Source organism: Hemicordylus capensis, chromosome 6 (genome assembly GCF_027244095.1).
Source record: "Hemicordylus capensis ecotype Gifberg chromosome 6, rHemCap1.1.pri, whole genome shotgun sequence".
Classification (NCBI taxonomy): domain Eukaryota; kingdom Metazoa; phylum Chordata; class Lepidosauria; order Squamata; family Cordylidae; genus Hemicordylus; species Hemicordylus capensis.
Window position 1 is genome coordinate 111,126,208 of NC_069662.1, and position 14,860 is coordinate 111,141,067.

Sequence of the window (14,860 nt, forward strand, 5' to 3'; positions counted from 1 at the left end):
AATTGATTTACATTAAATTCAGCTGATTTGGGTCATTTGGAGACAGAACAAATCACCCCTGTGGTCCATTGGCTGGATTCGGGTCCAAATCAAATCACACCAGATTTGATTTGAATTAATTTGTTATTCAGATTACTCCTATTTATTCCCCCAGATTCCATTTTTATTTTAAAAAGCTAAACTCTAGCCCTTGTAGAAGTCGGGTTATAGAGCAAAATGTGGTCACTATTTTTCAAGTGTTTGGATTCTTTGGTGTATAATAACTTTTCCTCAATGAATCCCTATGAGGATTCATTACATGCCTTCATTTCTTCTGTTCATTTTGACTGTCTTTGGACAGTGCAAACTGTCAACTGCCATGTGCCAACTACACCCTCCTCCCACCTGCAAGGCCGTAGGGTACTACTCAGTATGTTCTAGGAATTTTTTCAAGTGTTTAGAATGTTTGGTGTCTAATAACCTTTCTTCTTCTTCGTTGTTGTTGTTGTTATTTCGATTTCCCTATGAGGATTCATTAGACACCAAAGAGTCTAAACACCTCAAAAATTCCTAAAATATAAACTGAGCAGCAAGTGGCTTATGGTTGGGGGGTAGTTGGCACATGGTATGCCACTAATTCCCCACCCCCACCCACAAAGCAGTGGGGTCAAAATGAACAGAAGAAATGAACGTGTGTAATGAAGACACCAAAGAATCCCACCCGCAAGGCAGTGGGGTACTCAGTTTATATTTTTAGGAATTTTTGAACACTTCAAAAATTCCTAAAAATATAAACTGAGTACCCCACTGCCTTGCAGGTGGGAGAGGGTGTAGTTGACACATGGCGGTTGACAGTTGGCACTGTCCAATGACAGTCAAAATGAACAGAAGAAATGAAGGTGTGCAATGAATCCTCATAGGGATTCGTTATGAGGAAAAGTTAACATACACCAAAGAATCCAAACACTTGAAAAATAGTGATGGCACATTTTGTTCCTAACTCCACTTCTACAAGGGCTAGAGTTTTGCTTTTTAAAAAAATGAAATCTGGAGTTCAATGTTAGGGTTAGGATAGGGTGGATTTGAATCCCCATTATTTCCTATGGCAGAAATATACAAAATCAGTAAAAACCTTTTAAAAATCATTAAAAATCAATCAAGGGCCCCAGTGCCTTGAAATTTGGGTGGTAGATGGCACCCATGGGGACCTACCCCTTACCCAAATAATTGCACCAAGAACCTTTATAGGCGGTCTTAATCGATCCAAATCCATATTGAATTGAATCAAATTCAAACCAAATCTGGGCTGATTCAGGGGGACAGATTTGGACACAAAACAAATTAGAGGTGATTCAATTCAGGCACAAATCAAATCGGGGGAAATTGATTCGTGTGCTCATCCCTAGTATATATGGTGGGATTAACTCACCTCATTATATTTACATCATATTAATAAACTCAACAAGGGCAAAACTGTTAACATGCCCCCCAAAATTGTTTAATGGGTAGTGTATTTTGTTTGCAAATGACCATTGGTCCAACACAAAGAAAGCAAACATTAAAAAATAATTCTATTGGTGGGAAAACTTTCTAGGATGTACATCACTTCAGTTTCCTTGGCAACCATATTCATTCAACCTGCACATTCCTATTAATTTTAGTAGTCATGTAGAGTAATGTGTTTTCAAAAGCCTGTCATCATTTTTCTCATCAGTATGATATCCTACAGACTTTTGACATTTTTGGCAGTTCTAACAGGGTTTATGACACTTGTGTTCTAAATCTATATATCAAGATTTTTCAAAGGATGACTTGAGTTTTTTCAAATATGATGGGTGACTATTTCTGACTGTACAATAAGTGCTTATGTCTTTGCTGGGAATTCCTGAATGATATTATGGACAGTTAAGATTAGATGGATATGTTTTGAAAATAGCATATTTTCAAGCCAGAAAATTATTGCAAAAGTTTAGTTCTTTTTAATAAACCCAAACCAAACCAAACGGGGGCTTCGGGGGTGGGGGGAGAGAACCAAACTGGCCCGGTCCAGATCCAGTTCGAACTCAAGCCAAACCAGGCAGTTTTGTGCACACCCCTATTACCTGTCTGGGAAGGCGGTGCCTTGCAAAGTTAACTGAATCCATATTCAATGCACTCTAGTTTAAAGAGCAGGAGGGCTTGATGGAATTAGCACAGGCTAATTCCATCAAGTGGAATTTGAAAGGGCAGTCATCCAGACTCCCCTCAGCAGGGGAAAGAAAGCCTTTTCCAATCTGGCTTTGTCCCTTTAAATGCCAGAACTCTAGGGATGCAGTGACCCTGTTGCCAAACAGCAGGAGGAGGAGTGAGGTTATGGCAGACACAGTGAGTTCACTCCAAGAAACAGCCAGCGAGAGATGTGGCCACCCTAGAATGGACTAATTTCTGAGCTGCTCTGAGTTGACCTGTTTACAGTAGTGGGGGAAGCTTCCTCATGAAGCCCAAGTTACAGTAGCCACAGAATTTGGATGACACAGTGGTGTCTCAGAACCTCTGGTTTCAGCAACAAAATTCACTACAAACTAAGGGTTCAAATTCAGGTTTGGAAGCAAAAATGGAAATGCTGTTGGGTGACAGAACTGCAGCTTCACACAGTCAGACGATCAGAAACCCCTACTTCAGCTACATTTACCTGAGGTTTGACGTGATGTCTGAATTGGACCTCAGATTGTTACAGAAACATATTTCTTTGAGTAAATGTCGTGAAAATGCTGTTGTGCTCAGTAGAATAATCCCTAAGCAATTATTTAGCAATAGATGTTTCTTTAATGAGAACTGACGATCAACTGATATTTCGAAAGCTTGGGATGATGCAGGACACCGACCCAGGCGCGTAACAATGATAGGGCAAGGGGAGACAGTTGTCTGGGGGCCCCACTGCCTGGAGGGGCACCCCAGGGGCACCTCACATGACTCCCCATTGCCCCCTGCCCAGCCCCAAGGCCCCTCAGCCACTTGCCCTCTTCGCAGTCTCTCCTGCTTGTTCTGCTGGCCCGCAATCGAAGCAGCAGGCAAGCTGCAAAGAGCTCCTTTTCTCCCGCCTCTCAGCTGATCGGCGGGTGGGCGGGGCTTCCACGGAGGCCTCCGTGTAGGCCGCAGTGAAGCCTGAACTCGAGTAGGGCCCAAGCCAGCCAGGAAGGAGGAGGCAGCCAGAGTGTTCTCTGCAGCAGAAGACCCCCTGCTGCACTGCTTAACCCAGACCAGCATTTGCCAGGTAGAGTGTGAACTCCTTTTTGTGGTTACCTTTCCCGCCCCCCCCCCCATATATAGGGATCTGTTTGCCATAGGGCTTGGATATGGGGGGGGGAGGGACTGAGAAGTCTCTGAATATTTATTTTGAAACAGCTTGGAAAATTTGCTGACTTAAAAAAAAACTATCTAAAAAGTCCTATAAGTGGCTTGTTTCATGACAGAAAATTGCAAAAACTTCTGGAACAGTATCTTATTAATTTTATTTATTCATTCATTTATAAATGCACTTATGTTCAAGTTGTTTTGCAGCCCAGAAGGTCTGAGTGAGAACTGTGAAGCATGTCTTGTGCTTTTATTTTATTTTATTTTTCTTGTGTGTGAACTGCTCCCCAATAACTTGCAGGGACTTCAGGGTAAATCTGGCCAACATGTGAATGCAGCACCTCCATTCCAGAGGAGATGTGTCTTAAAGGGCTTTAAAAGCCTCCTGTGAAAAACCTCCTGCAATCAAACTTGACTGAATTTGTTCAGAATTCTGAGAAAACAAACATAGGTTCACCCTGCATGGTTGAAAGTCTCCTTTGCTAATCTGCAGCGAGGGGCCCATTTTAATAATTCATCTTTCTAGTGTGTTCTAGGCATTAAAAGTAATACAAATGTATAGTACTCAATGTATATCACTATATATTGTGACGTGTGTGTATTCAGTGAAATGTATTTGCAGGTAGCATACTTATTTTGGAATATCAGACTTAAATCCTTGGGGGCCTGGGGTGTGCGGAGGCCCTGGACTTTGGGGGGGCCCATTTTAAAATCTTGTCTCTGGGCCCACTCCAACCTTGCTACGCCCCTGCACCGACCTATAGGGCTGAGGCCAAGCTGAGTGTTCTGTTCTTTGTATGACAAGGGAGAAACAGCCTGGAGTTGGAAAGAAGTATAAGAACCAGATGTATATTGACTTGATTCTTATAAGAAGCAAACCTGAAAGGGGCATGTTTAAATCTAGAATTCACACACACACACACACAACCTACCATGGAGGCCAACACTAATCAGGATCACAGCACATGTGAAGTTAATCCTTCCCCCCGTGCCGCTTTCCCAGAGAAAATACCCCCTCCCCAAAGCTGCAATTTGCTACAAACAGCTGCTTCAGAAAGAAACAGCAGTGGGGCTGGAAGGGGAGTGATTTTTTTTGGCAGGAAAGGGGGAGAGTTAATCTCCCTGATTAGGTCCTGACTTTGCCACATTATTGTGGAAAGTATTCAAGGCAGTGTTCCTTTAATACAGGGCCTCAGCCTGCTAGGTTGGTGGATAGGAGGAGTTAAGAGTTGTTGATAAGCTAGACGTTATCTGCTGCTAGATAACATGGTAAGGACCTAGACCAGAGGCCTGCTTCAGATATGCTGATTTTAATCCACATTGTTAAAAATAGAATCAAATAAGTGTTGTCTTGTGTGCTCACCATTTGATATAAGGACTGTCTTGTTTGACCATCATTTTGCTGAGTATACTTTTCTTTGGGGAAAAGATGCTGCTTTACAGACTAGTGCTGTGTTTTTAAGTGCTTGCTTCTCTAAGCTTCGTCATTATAATTTTAATATTACAAAAATAGTATTCATTCCAGCACCCTCTCATCACATGGGAACTGACCCTTACAGTGGCCGCCCCTAGAATTTCTTACCACTCAGCATTTCAAAGAACCAAAAACCCACCTAATGTGGAGCATTTAGTGGGCAGTGCTGTACTTCCCCAAGCATGAAAGGCTACTTAGATTTTGTTTTGGATTATCACCCCTCACATATGATTACAGGACATGCCAAGATTATGTCAGCAAGTCCTTCAGTGATGTTGGGGTGGCGCATTCATGCTGTGTCCCTGACGTTTTTGCATGTAGGGCTGCTGTGGGGCCATTGTTTATCTGAACTGACCAACCGAGATTCTTAAATATTCAACAATGTTGTGTAAACATCAAACAAACCATTGGAATTTCAGCATTTTCGCTATTATTTTGACTGTAGCCTCAGGGACAATGTAAAAGTGCACTAAGGCGCACTGGTGGTCCCTTGGCCAGTTTAAGAATCACTGGTCTGGAAAATCATTACATTTGTATATTTATAATTATGTGGTTTGATAGCAGAAATAATCTCATGATGGATCTATATTTAACTATTTAAAAAGCATGGGCAGCAGCACCCATAGGAGTACAGAAACTCCATTTTAATAAAACCCTTGTGACCTGTTAGAAGCCATTAAAACTACATGATGAAAGGCAGAAACCTCTCAGGCATCATTTGGGCATTTGATGGTGCAGAAATCAACTCACCTCCTGGGTGAATAGATTAAACAGAGTTGGACTGAGAATGCTACTCATGATCAGTTATTGGAGATCCCTTGGGAGTATGAGAGGAATTCATAGGAAGCATAGCCCAGCTTTTGAAACTAGCTAATAACGTCTTTTGTGGTTTTCCATAGCAAAAACAGACAAAGATGGATTCTTTGAAATAATCATGTTTTCCTTCTCTAGTTTTACCTCTCACTATTCCAGTCTTACCTCTCACTTTTCACATTTCATCATAAAACATTTCTTTAATTCAGAGTAAGTGTTTAATTCAGAGTAAGATTGAGAAGCAGTGTTCCTCCTGCCCCCTGTCCACCCATAGAGATTGAATTCTAAACACAACAGAGCTCGGGATAACTTCATTGACTCTACCCACTTTGGTCTGTTCGTCTGAATTTGTCTGAATTTGTTTTCCAAGAGGATATTTTAAAAACCACAGATAGAAATTGCACATTTAAAAGAATCATCTGAATTTGCCCAATGTCTGTCATGCTTTCCTTGGTTTGGTCCCCAGCTCTTCCCCTCACCCCATAACTTAATAATAGCAACAGGGCTGAAGGTATAATTTATGAGAGTAATCTCCATGGGAGCAGATAAAATGGATGAAAGATAGGAAGGGGGGTCATACAATGCCAAGCCCCAATCAAGGCAAGCCATCTAAAAGAATCACGCTGAAGAATATTGATATAAATAAGAATATAAATTTTAAAAGTTAAAAATGCAGCTACCACTCACATTTTTAAAGGGCAAATTGTTAGCTTGTGTGATTCTTTTAATCTTAGTGGCCTGCAGAATAACTTCAGCCCTAAGGTCTCTGTGTTTCAATTTCTTGGTAGGCATAATTGCTAAAGTTCAGGCTATGCTTCCCATCTTCATGGACACTTCTAGCATGTGTGTGTGTGTGTGTGTGTGTGTGTTGTGTGTGTGTGTATTTTGATAAACTTTAGCCCATAACATTTTGCCTTAATGCATTATGTGGCTTCACAATTTGCATTTCATTACCATATAAAAAAGCTGTTCACAACCTTGCATAAAATGAAATTAAACCATATAATACACAAGGAGCTGAAATGGCAGCTCTCCCAGACAGCATCTGCAAATCTGAACTAATATTTGGTATGGCAACCAGGCCAGTCCCTTAACTTGACCCAGGAACTATCATATGTCACACATCTTGCCAACATTTAGCCCAGCCTGGGAACAGCATCATAGTAAACACAGGGCAAGATGGAAATCAGGTAGTAAAGTAAGGGATGAGGAAAATATTGCTAACGTATGTGTATCTGACTATATTATCTGTCAGACTGCTTCACTGCTGGGCTTCTGAGGGCTAAAGTAAGCACGATGTGGCTCTGACCGTAAGTTTTTTTTCTGATGGGACAAACAGGAGTTTAGGGATGAGGAAAAAAGGAAAACATTCACATACATACACACACACACACACACACACACACACACTGCCAATGCACTGGGCCCAATCTGAATAAATGATGGATTGAGGATGTTGCATTTTTCCTCCAAAAAATAGTATGGAAAAAATTGTAATGATTCCCCTGCCCTTCTTTTTTTTTTTTAGGAACTAGCACTGCTGTTCATGTTGCCCACCAAACATAATTTCATGACTGTCCAAAATTACATGTAAGTAACAATGGACAGTAAAAGGTACGGACATTGGGAGAAAGTAAATGAAATGTGAAATGAAAGTCCTGTCTCATTAATGTTTATGCTTTAAAGACATAATTGCAGATGATGTTTGTTTGTGTTGTTTCCCACAGTGTGTGTGGCCTTATCAGTGAAGAAACTAGGAAAAACTAAAAGCACAGGAATGCCAATTTATTAAATCAATAGACAGGCAATGGAGTAGTTTCATGCCAAACATTTTCTGTATGGATCTGTGCCAAGTCTAACTGGCATCAATGAAAATATTATTTTGGATTTACAAACTCAGCCATCTTGAGAGCTAACATATGTACACAATAATGAGTAGATACCTTGACTGACTGACTGACTGATTGTACACATGCAGATCCTGCATCTGTGATTTCGCATATCTGAGGTCAATTGATTAACATCCAACCTCAACATACATGGAAAAAAACCAGCCCACAAGGGGTTAATTCCACGTATCCACAGGTTGGAAGGAGACAGAAATGACCACGGAGGTCATTTCTGGCCTCCATTTTGTGCTTCATTTATTTGAAAACCCGCATGAAATATTGCAGGAAAATGCTTAAAAATGAACTATTTCTGTCTTCGGGAGGGGGGCATTGCTGGATTTTTGGAGGCCTGTAGAGCACTTAATTTTGCCCATTTAAATCTTCTCCCCCACCCAGTTTTTTTGGCAATTTTCAGGCCTCCAGGCCTAACCCCCAAGATCCCATTGCTCCAATGAAACAGTATTCATGGCTTCTGTATCCACTGTAATTGTGGATAATGGAACCCACACGAATACTGAGATTCTCCTGTACACTACTTTTGTTGGGCACAAAACTCTCCACAAAAGTAGAGTACAAACCCCCTCTACCGCTGCACCACAGCACCGCTCTCAGCTGCTATTTGAAAGTCAAAGAAAGACCCAAAGCAGATAGTGATTCATTTAATACCATGGCTACCTTGACCGTAAGAAACATTAATATTCTTCTGACAAAGACCTTGACTCCCATCATGTGTCCCTTTATTATTTATTTTCTTTTAGAAAACTCATAGCCTGCCTTTCTAATACAAAATGGAGCAATAAAAAAACCAAACCACAACAGAAGAGAGCAAAACTGTAGCGGGAGGAAATCACAGACCCTTGCACAGGGCTCAGTAAGAAATCTTGTAATAATGTATATTATATGCCAAATTATAACTGCATAATTTGATATCCTCTCATAATAGATAGAAAATACAAAATGAACTAAGAACCTACCCCTTTTTAAACAACTTGGAACATCCTTGTCACTTAATGAAAAGTAACTGCAGTGGGAAATGTCCCTTCCTGGAGGTCACAGTAATCTTAAAAGCAGCGGTGGTCGATTCAACATGATGTATATCAGTCCAATAACCAGACAGCATATCACATTCTATGATCAGGGCTTCCCCCACCCCTTTAAAAGACAGCTAGATTTGCTGGTTCAGCAATCTTAGAACTAAAAATATTTTTAGTGCCCTCTTTTAAACCGCAGAGCCAGAAAGCGGCTGAATCTTGATTAAGTGACAGCCAGGCTGCTGTACCTTGAATGACTAGCCTGATGTGTGATTTCCTATCATCCTGTTCAATGAACCACTAAGGTGAATGCAATCAAGAACAGTGACTTGCATGGGGAGTTTACAGCAGAATAATTGTAGGGAATGGGTTGAAATTAAAATCCTTTAAAAGATGGACCGTCTGCAGGTCTCTGTACCCAACATATTACATGCATATTTTTAAAGATGGAAAACATCAAACGCTATGTGAAAAAGCAGAGTCTGCTTCTTTTAGATAACAAAAACCCATGCATTGTAATCCAAGAACAGGTTGGCTAAAGAATTCTGATTTATGCCAGTTTTTATCATACTGTAATTGAGTGGCTCCAGGATTCCTTGTGGCCCATTTCCCTGTGAAGCACTGCATTGGGACCATTGCATGTCTATAAGTCAGTTTCCCCTTGGTATATGTTATCACATTTCCTTGAATGTGGATGCAATGGCAGAAGCTTATGCTGGGGTGGGGGTGGGGGGAGACACCCTAAACCCAACACTCTAGTTTTAAAGAGGTTTGCGGTGTCTTTTATAGTGTGATCAAATTCTGGAGTTGTTCCAAAGATATTTCAGGAACGCAGCAGCACTGCATCTCATTTGAGAAAGGCTCCTGATAGCAATATAAATAGAAACATGGTAGCTTTTCACTGAAAGACAGAACTCAGTGAAAATTTTGCTGAAACCTGGCAGAAAAAAACCTTGGTGGCAGCAGCTTATAAGGTCTCTTTCATCTCACAAGTCCCAAAAAGGTTCTCCAGCAAGGAAAGATTCTCACCTGCCTTGCTTTTGCTACAATTAAAGATGCCTATCCTGTACAGCATAATTCAGAAATACCATGAAAAAAGACTTTGCTAGTGCTATATTGCATCACTACAGGGGAGCTAAGCAAGGGAATCCGCAGAAATAATTCTTGGAAGGAGACAAATTGTGATAGATGGGGACTACTGACTATATCCTGTCGACTACATCCAAGCAAGGTTTTGGGGGATGGGGCTGTAGCCCAAGGTAGAGTATCTATTTTGCATGCACAAGGTCCCAGGTTCACTCCCTGGCATCTCCAGGTAAAGGTGCACCATCAAGTCAATTTCGACTCCTGGCGCCCACAGAGCCCTGTGGTTTTCTTTGGTAGGAGGTGTTTACCATTGCCTCCCCCCGCACAGTATGAGATGATGCCTTTCAGCATCTTCCTATATTGCTGCTGCTCAACATAGATATTTCCCATAGTCTGGGAAACATACCTGCAGGGATTCATAACAGCAACCTCTTGCTCGCTAGTCAAGTTATTTCCCTGCTGTGTCATTAAGTGGCTGCTCAGAAAACTCCTGCCTGAAACCTTAGAGAGCCACTGCCAGTCAGTTTATACAATATTAATCTAGATGGACCAATTGTCTGGCTCTGTATAAGGCAGGATCCTATGTTCCTCCTACAGATTTTGGAATTGACAGTGCTTTAATTGGGATCCATGTGTGCTATACATGCCTTATACTGTTGGTATGCATGGCGCAGGATTGCAGAGAGATGACCTCGATTGAAACATAGTATTGGGGCCCTCCTTCCAACCCGCCCCATGAGGGCAATATTAACTATTATGTTGAGGGCCCTCAGCCTTCTGAGGACCCAGAGCAGTTTCCCCCTGTACCCCTCCATACCAAGACCTATTGCCACACCAGGTGGCACCATGGACCAAGACCTATTGCCACACCAGGTGGGGTCGGACAGTGAGAGCTCTGAAGATAAGGCTCCTGGTGTCTAGGAGATCCCAGTACAACTCTGCCCTTGAGGCTTCCTTCTAGGAACCTTCTATCACCCCAGCTGTATCTGGACCTAGTGGTGAGAGATATGAGGATGAGGTAACAAAAGAGATACTAGGTCCAGAAGAGCCACCATCCGTACTTCTCCCTGAGGACACAACACTGCCCCCATTCTCTGATTTCGAAGAGGACTTTGAGCCTCCTCCAGAAACTGAAGAATCTCCCCAGCTCCATAGGAGTCTGCAATTAAGAAATATCGAGGGATCATCCCTGAAAGTCAGATGCAACCCCCAAGGTCATCTGTTGAACACCATCCCAACCTGTAAGGGCATAGAACAAGGGTGCATACTTGCCTTGCTTCTATTCAACTTCTACATCGACACCCCGGTGGGCCACTTAAACAACTTGGACCCCAAGCTGGCAGAAAAACACATCTCCATTCTGCTTTATGCAGACGATGCAGCGATTCTCTCTGGGACCCCTACAGGACTTAGAATAGCACTGAAGACGCTCGCTCGATACTATGAAGAGGACCATCTTGAAATAAACTACCATAAAACCAAAATCATGGCCTTTGCCAGGAGACCAAAGAAAGACATACTCCTAGTGCATAAATGGGAACATAATCAAGCAGGTCTCATACTTCAGATACCTGGGGGTGGTCTTTCATGCATCTGGCACAACTATGCTGCCCGAAACAAAAGGTGTTGGCGATGGAGTTCCAGTGCATTGACCTTTTGCACTGACTTATGATCACTAGGGGCAGTGAGAGTAGAGAGAGGTAGTTAGTGACGGCCTTCTTACCTGTCTCTGCTTGCCTCTACTCTATGATCCTTGCTTTGATTCCTCCGGTACTTCCTGTAGTGAGTCAGTCCTCTTCCTTCCCTCTTCGAGAGAAGATGGGAACATCTCTCTCTCTCTCTACCTATTCATTATGTAGCTGATAGATAGGATAGGTCTTTCCTATTCCAAAGGTAAAGGTAAAGTTGTGCCATCGAGTCAGTGTCGACTCCTGGCAACCACAGAGCCATGTGGTTTTCTTTGGGAGAATAAAGCAGGAGTTTACCATTGCCATCTCCCGTGCAGTATGAGATGATGCCTTTCAGCATCTTCCTATATTGCTGCTGCCCGATATAGGTGTTTCCCATAGTCTGGGAAACATACCAGTAGGGATTCGAACCAACAACGTCTTGCTCCCTGGACAGGTTATTTCCCCACTGCGCCATTATACCAAATGTACCTCACCAATAAATCAATTTAGTTTAGACTCTACAGTGATCTTCATGTGTGTTCTTTAAATAGCTGCGACAACTAAACTCTGCACTCTGTAACTGGAGTGGTGGCTTCCTTGGTGCTTTGCTAAATAATCACAGACTCCAACAAAAAGGTGGCCACTGCATACTTGGAGCCCTCAAACTATTTGAAGCAAAGTCTTCAGCACAACTTCTCTATGGAGCCCAGCTAGGCCCCTTCCCCAACATCGCCCCTGTGGAGCTCGTCCAGTCCAAATTCCTAAGAGCAGTATTCCAGGTACCTCGCTGTATTTCCAATTCTGGTCTACAAGTGGAGGCAGGCCTGGTGAAAGTGGAGGCCAGAGTATGTTTGTCCATACCCAGTTTTTGGCTAAGACTATCCTTCTTCCCCATGGGCTTAGCGATGGAGGATGGTTACCAATCCATCTGGAAGTAAACTCTGCTGGCAAAACTAATATCACTTGGGGTCTCCCCCCCACCCCCGCCACAATTCCTTTCCCTGGGTTATGAGCAGGTTTCTTAAATAGTGCATAATGGACACAGAACACCAAAATGACCTAGGGATGGCCCCAAACCTCCCTATCACTGAAAGCCTAAAGTACATAGTGGCACCTGCTGCATATCTACAACAGCAGATGCAGCAAGAGGCCTCTAATCACAGAAGAGCCTTCACTCAAGCTTGTTGCAGTGCCCTCCCTTCAGTTGTGTTAGATGGAAGATACAAGAAGATCCCCTTCCTGGAATGCCTCTGTCCCTGTGAAGCCAGGCAAGTTGAAACTACCAAGTATCTCCTCCTACACTGCCTATTCTATAGAGACATCCGCAGTATCGTCATTCTCCCATTACAAGGTTACCAGTCCACACAAGCCAGTTCTGCGTCTCCCTACTACTCTCTGACTGCAACCTTTTCATAACACAGAATGTTGCCAGGTTCACTGTGGCAACGTACAAAATTCACTGGGATCTGACTGCCAGCAAGAATTAACTAGGCCCGACACAACTCATGCCTGCATTGCCGCCTCTGCTACTCAGTTCTATAGTATTCATTTTATCATATTTTACTCAAATTTTAACTCCAGTATTGCAATTTCTCATAGATGTTAGTGTTATGTTTTTAGCAAGTCTAACTTTCTGATCTACATTTATTTTATTACATTTTAATTAACATTATAACACCCCGTAGGTTTTAGTTCAACAAGATTTTAGCCTTAACTTTACAGTTACTGAGAGGCATAGACTGCTTTTAATGCTCAACCTCAAACTGAACCAGGCCAGGTTCAAGGTCAAGCTGAACCCCCTGAGCCCAGATCGAGAGTGTCAGACATGTTAGAATTAGTTTTTTAAAAAAATTTGGACTTGCTGCCGCTGCTGGGTTCAGCAACCCTGGGAGTGCTGCTGCGGTCATGGGAGGGTCTAGCTTCCCTTCTCTGCCAGCCTCCTCCCCCAGTCTCCTATGGGCCATTCCGGCCCATTTTGGGGCCATTTCAGCCCAGGTCACCAGGCCATGCAAACGACCCACGCGCATGCATGGTGGTCTAAAAAAATTGCGACCACACACTGCCCATGGCCAAAATGGCCCATAGGAGAATGGGGGGAGGCCAATGGGGGGAAGGGAAGCCACCAGAGATCCCTCCTGCTGTGGCCACAGCAGCACCCACCGGGGCTGTCGAACCCGGCAGCAGCAGTGAGTCTGGTTTTTTAAAAATACTAATTCTAACATGTCTGGCACCCCTGAACTGACCCCAAACCCATTCAAATTCAAACTGCACCAGGGCCCAAGTTTGGGGGTGCCAAAACCAAACATTCCCAGTCCAGTTTGAGTCCTGTTTGGACTGTAACTGAACCGGGCAAACCTATATATATAACCCTAACTATAGAGAGGGTTAATATGTTTCAGCTAGGCACAGAGACACAGACCAAGACTCACACAGACTTCTTTCTCTGTCCAAACAAACTTGTAACTTAGCCATGCACTTGCTTGTTTTTAAGTAAAGTTTAACTAGGGTTCCAAGCGGTTTCTTCAGAACCCAATTCTGCTAACAGGTATGGTGTACACTTTTTAAAAGGCCTGCCTGATGAGGTGCCAGGATACCCCTTTCTCACTAGTTGTTGTTGCAATGTATTTGCTTGTTATTGAAATAGACTCAGAGTACTACAATTCCTTCTTAATCTAAGCATTTGGGAATATGGGAGACTTTTTTCAAAGTATATGGATGAAAATTGTCACTTTTAATATATGAATTGATGACTGTAGACTTCCTATAGACATCTGTGGACAATGTTCTTCCATAATTAACTACCTCCACATCTAGAAAAGTTATACTGTTTTTACCATATGGCAGTATAGATTTTCTAGATCTGGAAGTAGTTAATTATCAAGGTACCTATAGATGTCAGTTCATATTTTAAAAATTCTTTAAAGTCCGGGCTATGGATAGAGGGCAATATTAACTTCTCATAGTAGGAGGAATGACTGGTAGGATGGGAATCCCCAGTTAATGACCTTCTGACCCAGATAAAATTCAAAAATTCCTTAAAAGTCACCTGATTGCCTAATTGCTTTGTAGGTTTTGTAGTAGGTAGTTTGGGTCACGCCCTACACTCAACCCATTTTAGTGCCCCTAGGGCCTACCCATGGGGTAAAATTGGGTGATTCAAGTTCCTCATTGTTCCCTATGGGCTAAACAAGAACACATTTTTGCAGCCCTGCCTTGAAAACACCACCACCACTGCAGAACAGCACACACAGCCCCTCTCAACACAGAACACTACATTTTGCCAAAAACCAACAGCCCAAAGATGGCCAAAAAAGATTCACTGACCCAGAATCCACAGCCAGCCCCAGTGCCTATGCTGCAGTAGCATCATTAGCATAAGTTGCTCTCTCACACACAATTATGACTCCATCCTCACTTGCAACAGCTATCACAATAGATCAGCACCCTTAGCAGTGAGCAAGCATAGCCATAAACTCTACTACAGCAATGTCTCTTCAGCCACATTTTGACTGAGTTCATCTTGCAATGAAGAATGCAGAGCAGACCACAGCAGTAAGTGAAACAAATGTGACTCTCAAGGACAGA

The 14,860-nt window shown here is 42.7% G+C and overlaps 1 long non-coding RNA gene across 1 annotated transcript; it reads left to right on the plus strand.

The window, feature by feature from the left end:
• Positions 1-3,052: 3,052 nt before the first annotated feature.
• Positions 3,053-9,174, plus strand: LOC128331472 (uncharacterized). The gene is made up of 3 exons (XR_008310317.1): positions 3,053-3,232; positions 7,128-7,189; positions 8,247-9,174. It is a non-coding gene; the product is annotated as an uncharacterized LOC128331472 (long non-coding RNA).
• Positions 9,175-14,860: the final 5,686 nt, after the last annotated feature.